A 10,946-nucleotide genomic window follows, 5' to 3' on the forward strand; every position below is an offset into this window, starting at 1 on the left:
AAAAGAGCACAGATGGATGAGTGTTCAGTTATATACACTGAAGTGAACCTTTGACACTAGGAATCAGAGCATTTTGTCATAGAGCATTAACACATATTATAAAAGTGCATAGTGTCAAAGGAACAGAACCACCAGCATTCAAAAGCAGCTTTGTCAACGAGGCAATACTCTACAGCATGTCTCTCTGTTGTCCATCACTGAATACACGGGTAGAAACTTTGAAAGGAAAAGAAAGAAGAAAAGGAGCGCTGACTCCTTTTATTTTCTCTGTTTAAAATCAAACATAAAAGAACCATCAATTCTGTTATACACTAATGGTCTTCAAAGTACATTGTTTGTAGAAGAGAAGGACTAAGAACCAAACAGTTCACATAGATCCAAGCACGAGTGAGAGCAGGCCCCTCACAGGGGTTTCCAATGATACTCAGGAGGCGCCACTTCGTAGTCACTGGCACTGAACAAAGTTTCAGAATTCTTCGCCAGGTACTTCAGGAAATCATGTAGACAGTTTTCTCATCTAGAGGTGTACAGGCCAACATTGCTCCAATTCGCACAAATAGTCTCAATAAATGTGGCGCTCCAAACACCTGGGACATGGGTACATCAGGGTGATCTGCAGGAATTTCAGCATACTGTGGTCTCTCCAATTTGTAGAGTAGCTGAGGACCCAGCATTACATTGAAGGATAAATCCTGTCACAACCTCATTAACAACACACTCTTTATTATCTGTATTTCCTCGAGACATCTTATAATTTGCATAATCCTCCAAAATGGGTTCCACATTCTTTTTGGCAGAAAGCTAAAAAACTGTTTTTGTCTGGTGATCAAGTCCCAGTCATCTACAAGCCATGGTTTCAGCTCTTCAGGGATCTTTAACTCTGTTCATGAATGTTTCTTCATTTTCATTGGTTGGATCTACCCGGGCTCTTTTCTTCCTAGGAGGCTGAGGTGTCTCACTGGTACTGCCACCATCTCCATTTCCAGGTGTTTTCTGCTTGTTCTTTTTTGTTTTCACTTCAACATCTTTCTGTCGCAGACCAGACGTCTTCTTTCCTGGAGCAACCCCTCTCATCTTGCTCTCTGCATACTGTTCCTGATTGGCCTTTTGAAGCTCTCGCTGTTTCTGCAAATCTGTGTCCCCATACTTGAGTACTCTGTTTTCTGGAACCCATTTGTCCCAAGTTTTATTCCAACCACGGTAATGAATAAGATATTATTTTACTTGTTTGTCCTTCATGGCAACCTTTACACACTTTGCTTCATAGAGAAGAGACACATGAAAGCACAGCACTCTCTTGTCCTCCTGCAATTTGGGCCTGGCACCTTTATGTTAATATTAAATGAGAGGTGTTATATGTAAAAGGTATAATTATAATACAATAGCGAATATTACCTTGATACTAGGAGGCATGTAAGAAAATCTAATAGTGAATTAAAGTGAACAAAACATGAGTATTAGTGACAGGATATCTATCTCTAACGAAAGTATCAACATTTAACTCTTTGTTAAACATCAACATTTTTGAATCATTGCGGGGTATATGATAAAATTCCTATGGCATCTTGCAATTTTTAGTTGGTATGTGAGATTTGCATTATAAATAGAAACTCATGTTTACTTTGTTTCAGAGAGGTGACAACTTCAAAATAATTCTCACAAAAATAATTTCATATCTATAAAGAAGATAGCCACAGTACTCATTGTTCAAATTTGGGTTGGTCCATTAAAAATATTACTGTTTGTCATTTTAGAATGAATGTTAAGTATGTATTGTTCTTCACATTTATTTGACTTGTGAAATCTTAAATATTCTATAGAATATGGGATATATTTTAGAAGACACTTCCCTCAATAATGTCTGATTAACATGTTAATAAATTACTGCTACAAAAAATAAAATATCAATTTTTTTCTATAGCAAGCCATGTAGAAGACTCTGTTTGTACAGAAAATACATATGTAAGAGGCTTGAAAGTAAATGAGATTCAAAAGTTCTAATTTTGTAAGCCAAGAGAAGAAAAAATGTTAAAAAACACAAGTGTACCTGATCATACACCTCAATTCTCACATTTGGGAAGCTAAAGTAAATGAATCTCAGATAAACTCCAAGCCAGATGTAATTACTTGTTTTGTAATAATTTAATATACAAGAAGTATGTGAAAATAAAAAAAAAACATACTGCTATTAGGCTCCTTTAGGTTCAACTCATGACCTATGATTGTAAATTACTTAATTCAAATATTTATTCTTATTTCCAAACTATCAATTTTGCATTCACATAATAATGATGATTGTTGTGGGGACACCAGACCTTGAACAGAGACCCACTTCCCCTTCGGCCTGGGAGCAGGCAGCTGTGAGATAATGTTTACTGAAAACAATTCAGTGCTATAAAGCTCTTGATAGGGCTCAGATAAGGGCTTGCTCACTGAAACACCATGACTTTGACACCCCCTAAGGCTCTTCCTGTCCCCCCTGTGGTGTCTCCCCGATTCTGGGGCAGGAGATTAAACCACCAGCCAGGAGGGTGAGAAGTCTGGAAAGAATTGTATGTAGATGGATGGCAGAAGTCCTTAAAAAGGGAAGTGTTTTTTCTTGGGGGGACTTCTCCTGAGAAACTTCTCTCTCCTAAGTGGACTTGGAGTCTCCTCCTAAGCTGACTTGGGAAACATAAAGTTTTCTTAAAGCAACCGACCGGTCTCTGTGTCATCTATCCCGACCACCTTGCTACATTCTCAGATGCAGGCCGCACAGCAGGTGCGACAGATTGTATATCTCTTATAGACACCATGATTTCCCAAAATTAAAAGTCTTTTTGTACTTTTTAGAGAAGACTGTTTTTTGCATAAGAAATGATGCCTTTGTTGGGGCCTCTGGGAACCTCCTGGGTTGAGGTCAGAGAGGGTAGAGTGTTCTGTTCACCCCTCCAGCAGACTTCCTGGGAAGGAAGAGGAGAACATGAGGGAGCAGGAAGATTGAGTCGGGGAAGAATAGAGGAGAGAAGGAGAAGAAATATCATAATAGACAGAGCCATTATAGGTTTAAAAAGAATTCTTGCACTAGGGAAGTCTTCAGAGATCTACAAGGATGACCCCAACTAACAATCTAAGCAATAATGGAGAGGTTACCTTAAATGCCATTCTCTGATAATAAGATTGAGGACTACCTTATGTACCATCCTATAGCCTTTATCCAGTAGCTGATGGAATCAGAGACAGAGACCCACAGCTAAACACTGAACCAAACTCCTGGAATCCAGTTTCAGAGAGGGAGGAGTGATGAGCAAAGGGGTCAAGACTAGGATGGTACAACTCACAGAAGCAGATGACCTGAACAAGGGGGAGCTCATGGACCCCAGACTGATAGCTAGGAAACCAGCATAGGACTGTTCCAGATCCACTGATCGGGGGTCGCAGTTAGGGGGCCTGAGCAATCTATGGGTCCTCTGGCAGTGGATCAGTATTTATCCCTAGTATATGAATGGACTTTGTGATCCCATTCAACATAGAGAGATACTCTCTCAGCCTAGACACATGGGGGAGGACCTAGGCCCTGCTCCAAATGATATGACAGACTTTGAAGATCCCTGTGGAAAGCCTCACCATTGACGGGGAGCAGAAAGGGAATGGGATAGGGGGATGTTGTGGGCAGGGGAGGAATGGAGGGAGAGGCTACTGGAATTGACATGTAAAAGAAGATTGTTTCCAATTAAAATTAAAAAGAAAAAATTGCAAAAAATACAAGAGAGGTAGATTGTTGTAAAGTAGCTAATACAAAACCCCTTGACTTGAGCAGATTTCCTAACTTTGACTTTCAATGACAAACTTCCATTTATAGTACCTACATAGAGTAGCAAGCAACTTTCTGAGAAGATTCAGATTAAGACACCACTGCTCTGTAGAATGCATAACTAATAACAGTGGCACATATATTGATAACAATCTTTAATCAAGAACTGTACTAATCTGTCCTGTTTCTTTCAAAGTGAGAGGGGGTGAGAAAGCGGGAGGGAGGGAAGGAGAGAGAGAGAGAGAGAGAGAGAAGCAATGAGACTTCAAAACTGGGCCTAAAGCCATTCAAAACTATATTTAAAAGATCTTTTCAAAGAAGAAGTGGTTCTTTAAATATTGAATAAATTGAATAATATACCATGAACCACTGCTAGCATTCTTTCACCTTTATAAGTTGGAGGGATGATGTTTACTTAGTTAGAAAGTACGTCTGCCAAAAACCACAGAAAATGGTATTTAAATGATGCATTTTTAACATCTAAGTTCATACACTAAGAGTAATTTCTACAAACTTTATTATACTTTTTCTTGAAATCTGAAGCCATCACTCAGATAACCAGAATACATAATTAATAAAAGTATATATTAGAATTCTAATATTGCTATATTATAAGCTATTTTTCATTATATTTTCAATAAACTCATAGAAATAAAGAGATTTTTTTCTGTAGTTAACATAGAAATTGAAAGGATATACAAGAGCCAAGACAACTGAAGAATTCCTTTGAAGGAATTATACTGCCACTATTCAAACCTCACTATGAATTTAAATTATGTAAAATATTCTATGTAACAAGTAAACTAATAGGTTTCGATCTGAATGAGTGTGTCTCTCTCTACTTTCCACCAGTGTTGAGTGTCTAGCAATAGGTGAGAGTATTGGTGGGTATGGTTTCCTAAGAGTCAATTAAGTCACTAAGGCCAAACAGACATAACTGAGAATAGAATAATGCCATCCTAAAGAATCCATCAGAGTTCTTGTTAGCTGTTTGGGTTATGTGCAGACAATAGCTCTAGCCTGTCCAAAACATGGGTTTTGATGTTCAATCTATTTGAATACTGAGGTTTTGTTTTTTTGTTTTGAGTCAGATTGCATGTCCTAGAGCATAACAGCTACGTGCTTAAGGTTGAAAAGTCTTGTTAACTACACTTAGGGCATTAAAACTGCATATTTATGTACACATGTAAAAATAGTCATACATTGTGCTTACTACATCAGTTCAGAGGAGCCTCTTCTAAACTTGTGGTGGTGGTTTGAATGAGATGTACAATACATACCCTCATCTTTAAACAACTCCTACTAAGGTGTTAGTGGTGCCTGGAAAGATTACAAAACTTAAAACAGATAAATTCTAAGGAAGTACCTCACTAGAAGCAAGCTTTGAGGGTTTATATCTTTGATTCACTTCCTGTTCTCCCTTTCTCTGATTTCTATGTGAGAATAAAAGTATTATCACCCAGTGTTCAGCTCTTCCTGCCATACTTTTCCTGCCTTCCCAACATGATGGACTTTGCACACACCACCATCACCATCACCCCCACCTCTGCCCAGGAAATGTGTGCCAGAATAATCATTTCATATGTAATTGGGATCATGAAATTTTATCACTAATGCACTAATTGTTGGATGATAACCTTTGCTAATTGATTGAAGACATTTTCTCTGGGGAAAACATGAAGCAGGGAGGGAATAGTGAAGACGGGAAAATGGGGTTAAGTTGTACTGTGTAAGAGAGCAATTTATTTTCAGTTTTAAAAATGGAAAAAAGAAAACCAATATGCAAAAGGAGATGTATTTACCAAAATTTTATTTTCTGTTATGAGCCATTATTTCTGTGTTTTCTATTTGGAGCATTATTAATATATTTTATTTTATACTCTGTAAACTAGTTAGTTAGTTAGTTTGGTTTTTTGAAACAGGGTTTCTCTGTCTAGCTTTGGAGCCTATCCTGGCACTCACTCTGTAGATCAGGCTGACCTCGAACTCACAAAGATCCCCCTGCCACTGCCTCCTACGTGCTGGGATTAATGGCTTTTGCCACCAATGCTCAGCCAGCTATTTATTTTTTATTCTTGTTTGTTTTCTAAGAGATGTTCTTTCATCCTTATTATTAGTTATACATCAATAATTTTAATAAGCAAATATTTTCTTTAACTATTCTAGCAATCTTCTGTTTTCAAAAGCTACACTTTAGAAATTTCAGTGGCTTTATATTTTTATAATGAAATACTGTATTTTCTGACAAGGGTAATTCATACAGAATATAGTTATGTGTGAAGTAGTATTAAGTGAAGCATTTAAATATGGCATCAGATAACTAAGAATGGCTTTGTAATATAGCATGAAAATATAAAAATCAGCATACATGTTTTAAGAAATGAATAAGTAAATGCAAAAAAATAGTAAACCTGCTTTCACTTAGTAAAAGTCTAGCTCCTTACATTATTGTTCTCTCAAAAGGAATTAACTTACTACATAAAGGTAAAAAAGTATTTAATCAGACTGCGCACTGCGGCTCCCATCCCGGCAGGAATCAACCCACTCAGAGACTGCCAGCATCCTGGTCCCTTTTTCCATCCATAGGACTTGATAGTCCTAAGCCCATCTCCAGCCCACCTTCCAGTGTCCTGTGGGCAATCAGTTGTTACCTGGGGACTTCACACTGTGCATCTCATCCCATCAGGAGTCAGCTCGCCCAGAGAGTGCCAGCATTCAAGTACCATTCTCCACCCATGGACAGGCGAGGTAAGCCTGGGCCTGTTTCCTGCCTACCTTCTGGTGCCCTAAACAAATTCACCAGAGACCTGGGGACTGTGCATTGTGGATCATATCCCGATGGATACAGCCCGCCCAGAGTCTGCCAGCAAGCACCAAGTCCCTTTTCTGACCCAAGATAATAGGTAGGCCTGGGCCTATCTCTGGCCCACCTTTCATAGCCCGGCAGGCAAAGAGCTGGGACCTGGGGCCTGCACACTGCACATCCCATCCCGACTGAAATCAGCCCTCCCAGAGACTACTGCATCTAAGTCCCATTCTCCACCCACAGGACAGGTGAGGTCAGCATGGTCCTATTTCTGATACACTGAGTAGAACTACCAGAGACCTGGAGACTGCACACTGAGGATCCCACCCTGACATGGTCCAGCCTATCCAAAGAGTTTAAGGGTTGGGAAAAGATCTACCAATCAAATGGACCCAAAACAAGCAGGGATAGCAATTCAAATATCTAAGAAATTAGATTGAAAATAAAATCAATCAAAAGGAGAAATTCACCAAGATGCAGTCTCAATTCTGAAATCTATTCCCCAAATACAAAAGCATCCACATTTGTAAAAGAAACATTACTAACATTCAAAATGATACATAAAACCTCACACACTTATAGTGGGAGACTTCAACACTCCACTCTCACTAGACAGGACCACCAGACAGAAATTTAACAAAGAAGCAAAGGAAGTATTAGAAGTTATGACCCATTTGGGTTTAACAGACATCTATAGAACATTCCATCCAAACAAAAAAGAATATATCTTCTTCTCAGCAACACATGAAACCTTCTCAAAAGTCAACCATACAATCGACAACATACTAAAACTCAACAGGTACAAAAAATAGGAATAACTTCATGTATCTTAACAGACCACCATGTGTTAAAGTTAGAATTCAACAGCAACAATAATTGCAGAAACCCTACAAACTCTTGGAAATTGAATACTGCATAATTGTACCATTCTTGGGTCAAAGAAGAAATAAAAAGAAATTAAAGACTGCCTAGTATTTGTTGAAAATGAAGACACAAATACCCAAACTTATGGGACACTTTGAAAGCAGTGCTAAGAGGAAAGTTCATAGCACTAAGTGCCCATGAGAAGAAACTGGAGAATAGTCACACTAGACAATTAACAGCACAACTGAAAGTTCTAGAACACAAAGAAGCAACCTCACCCAGGAGAAATAGATGGCAGGAAATAATCAAATTGAGAGATGAAATCAATAAAATAGAAACAAAGAATCAATGTAATGAAGAGTTTGGTTCTTTGAGAAAATCAAGAAGATAGACAAACATTTATTCAAACTAAGCAAATGACAAGAGTGTGAACATGTAAATCAACAAAATCAGAAATGAAAAAGGGGCATAACAGCAGACACTGAGGAAATCCAGAGATTCATCAGGTCATAGTGTGGAAACTGGTACTCCACAATATTCAAAAATTTAAAAGAAATGGACATTTTTTTCTGGATACATATCACTTGCCAAAATTAAATAAAGAGCAGATAAGCAGTCTGAACATACCTATAACCCCTAAAGAAATAGAAGCAGTCATCAGAAGTCTCCCAACAAAAAAAATTCCAGGTCCAGATGGCCTCAGTGCAGAATTCTACCAGAAATTCAAAGAACAGCTTATACCAATTCTCCTCAAAGTATTCCACACAATAGAAACAGAGGGGTCTTTGCAAAACTCTTTTAATGAGTCTTTAATAACCTTGATACCAAGCCACACAAAGACACAACTAAGAAAGAGACCTTCAGATCAATATCCCTCATGAACATTGATGCAAAAATACTCAATAAAATACTGCCAAATATTATACAAGAAAATATCAGAAAACTCATCCACCTTTATCAAGTAGCTTTCATCCTAAGGATGCAAGGCTGAATCAATATATGAAAATCCATCAACGTAATCCACCATATAAACAAACTGAGAAACAAAAATCACATCACCATCTCACTAGATGCTGTAAAAGCTTTTGACAAAATCCAACACCCCTTCATGATAAAGGTCTTGGAGAGGTCTGGAATAACAAGAACATACCTAAACATAATGAAAGCTATATATAGCAAATCAACATCCAACATCAAACTAAATGGACAGAAACTCAATGTTATTCCTCTGAAATCAGGAACACGACAAGGCTGTACACTCTCTGCATACCTCTTCGATATTGTACACTAAGTTGTATCTAGAACAATAAGAAAAAAAAGGAGATCAAGGGGATACAAATTGGAAAGGAAGAAGTCAAACTTTCACTATTTGCAAATGATATGATAGTTTATATAAGTGACCCAAAATTCTCTACAAGGGAACTCCTACAGCTAACAAACACCTTCAGCAAAGTGGCAGGACACAAGATAAAGTGAGGAGGCCTAGGCAATCTATGGGGCCTTGGGTAGTAGATGAGTAGTTATCTTGGCATACAAATGGACTTTGGTTGCCCATCACACAATGAGAGAAGCTCTCTCAGCTTGGACTCTTTAGGGAGGGCCTAGGCCCTGCCCTCGATGGATGAAATGACAGACTATGGATAACCCCCATGGAGGGCCTCACCCTCCCTCGGAAACGAAGTGGGGATTCAGGGAGGCAAACTGGGGTAGGTTGGTGGGAGGGCTTGGAAGGAGGGGAAGGAGAGGGAGCGGGACCTAGGATTGACTTGTGAAGCAACATTGTTTCTAACTTAAATTTAAAAATAAAGAAAGAAAATCCATTCCTAAAAAAGGAAAGAAAAGAAAAGAGAATCAGTAGCCCTACTGTATACAGATGACAAAAGTGTGGAGAAAGAAAACAGAGAAACATAACCCTTTACAATTGCCACAATCAACATAAAATACATTGGGGTAATTTTAACCAAACAAGTGAAAGACCTATATTGAAAGAACAATTCTCAATATATGGAAAAACAAAAGACCATGGATAGGAAAAACAACCCTGTTCAACAAAGCAATGTCTGGAGGCATCAGCATCCCTGATTTCAAGCTGTATTACAGAGTTATGGTCCTGAAAACAGCTTAGTATTGGCACAAAAATAGACAGGTAGACCAATGGAATCAAATTGAACACCCCTGATATTGACCCAAACATGTATGAATACCTGATCTTTGACAAAGGTGCTAAAACTGTGCAATGTAAAAAAGAAAGTGTCTTCAACAATGGTGTTGGCATAACTGGAGGCTGACATGTAGAACACTACAGATAGATCCATGTCTATTGCCATGCACAAAACCTAAGTCCAAATGGATCAAAGACCTCAACATAAATCCAGCCACATTGAACTACTTAGAAGAGAAAGTGGAATGTATGAATTGGTACAAGGGACAGCTTCCTGAATATAACTCTAGATCAACAATTAATAAATGGGACCTCCTGAAACTGAGAAGTTTCTGTAAGGCAAAGGGCACTGTCAACAAAACAAAAAGGCAACCCATAGAACGGGAAAAGATATTCACTAACTGATAGAGGGCTGATCTCCAAAATTTACAAAGAACTCAAGAAACAAGTCCCCAAAACACCAAAGGATCCAGTTAAAAAGTGGGGTACAGAATTAAATAGAGAAATTCACAGTATAGGAGTCTAAAATGACTGAGAGACACTTGACAAAGTTCTCAATATCCCCAGCCTCCAGGAAAGGCAAATCAAAACAACTCTGAGATACCATCTTATTCCTGTCAGAATGGTTAAAATAAAAAACACCTAAGACAGTTTATGCTGGACAGGATGTGCAATAAGAGGAACACTCCTCCAGTGCTGGTGGGAGGGCCAACTAACAGTCACTTTAGAGAACAGTGTGGAGATTCCTCAAGAAAATGGGAATCAGTCTACCACAAGACCCAGCAATTCCACTCTTAGGCATATATCCAAAAGATACACATCCATACAACAAGGATGTCTGTTCCACTATATTCATAGCAACATTATTTGTAATAGCCAGAACCCGGATGCCCCTAAACTGAAGAATTGATAGAGAAAATGTGGTACATTTACAAAATGGAGTAGTATTCAGAAGAAAAAACAAAGGAATCTTGAAATCTGCAGGCAAATGGATGGCGCTACAAGAAACCATCCTGAGTAATGTAATCCAGTCACAAAAAGACAAACATAGTTTGTACTTACTCATATATGGATTTTAGACATGGATCAGGGGAGTGCCAGCCTACAACCTCACTGCCAGGGAGTTTGGGAAACAGAACCTTCATCCAGTAACTGATGGAAGCAGATGCAGACACCACAGCTAAACACTCAACTGAAATCCTGGAATCTAGTTGCAGAGAGTGAAGAATGATGAGCAAAGGGCTTAAGACCCACAGAAACAGCTGACCTGAACAAGGGTGAGCTCATTGACCCTAGACGCATAGCTGGGAAATCAGCCTAGG

General features: G+C 38.6%; 1 pseudogene; it reads right to left on the reverse strand.

The window, feature by feature from the left end:
• Positions 1-402: 402 nt before the first annotated feature.
• On the reverse strand, positions 403-1,174 carry LOC101842043 (annotated as a pseudogene).
• Between the last annotated feature and the right edge of the window lie 9,772 nt (positions 1,175-10,946).

This window comes from Mesocricetus auratus, unplaced genomic scaffold (genome assembly GCF_017639785.1).
Source record: "Mesocricetus auratus isolate SY011 unplaced genomic scaffold, BCM_Maur_2.0 Super-Scaffold_2245, whole genome shotgun sequence".
Lineage (NCBI taxonomy): Eukaryota > Metazoa > Chordata > Mammalia > Rodentia > Cricetidae > Mesocricetus > Mesocricetus auratus.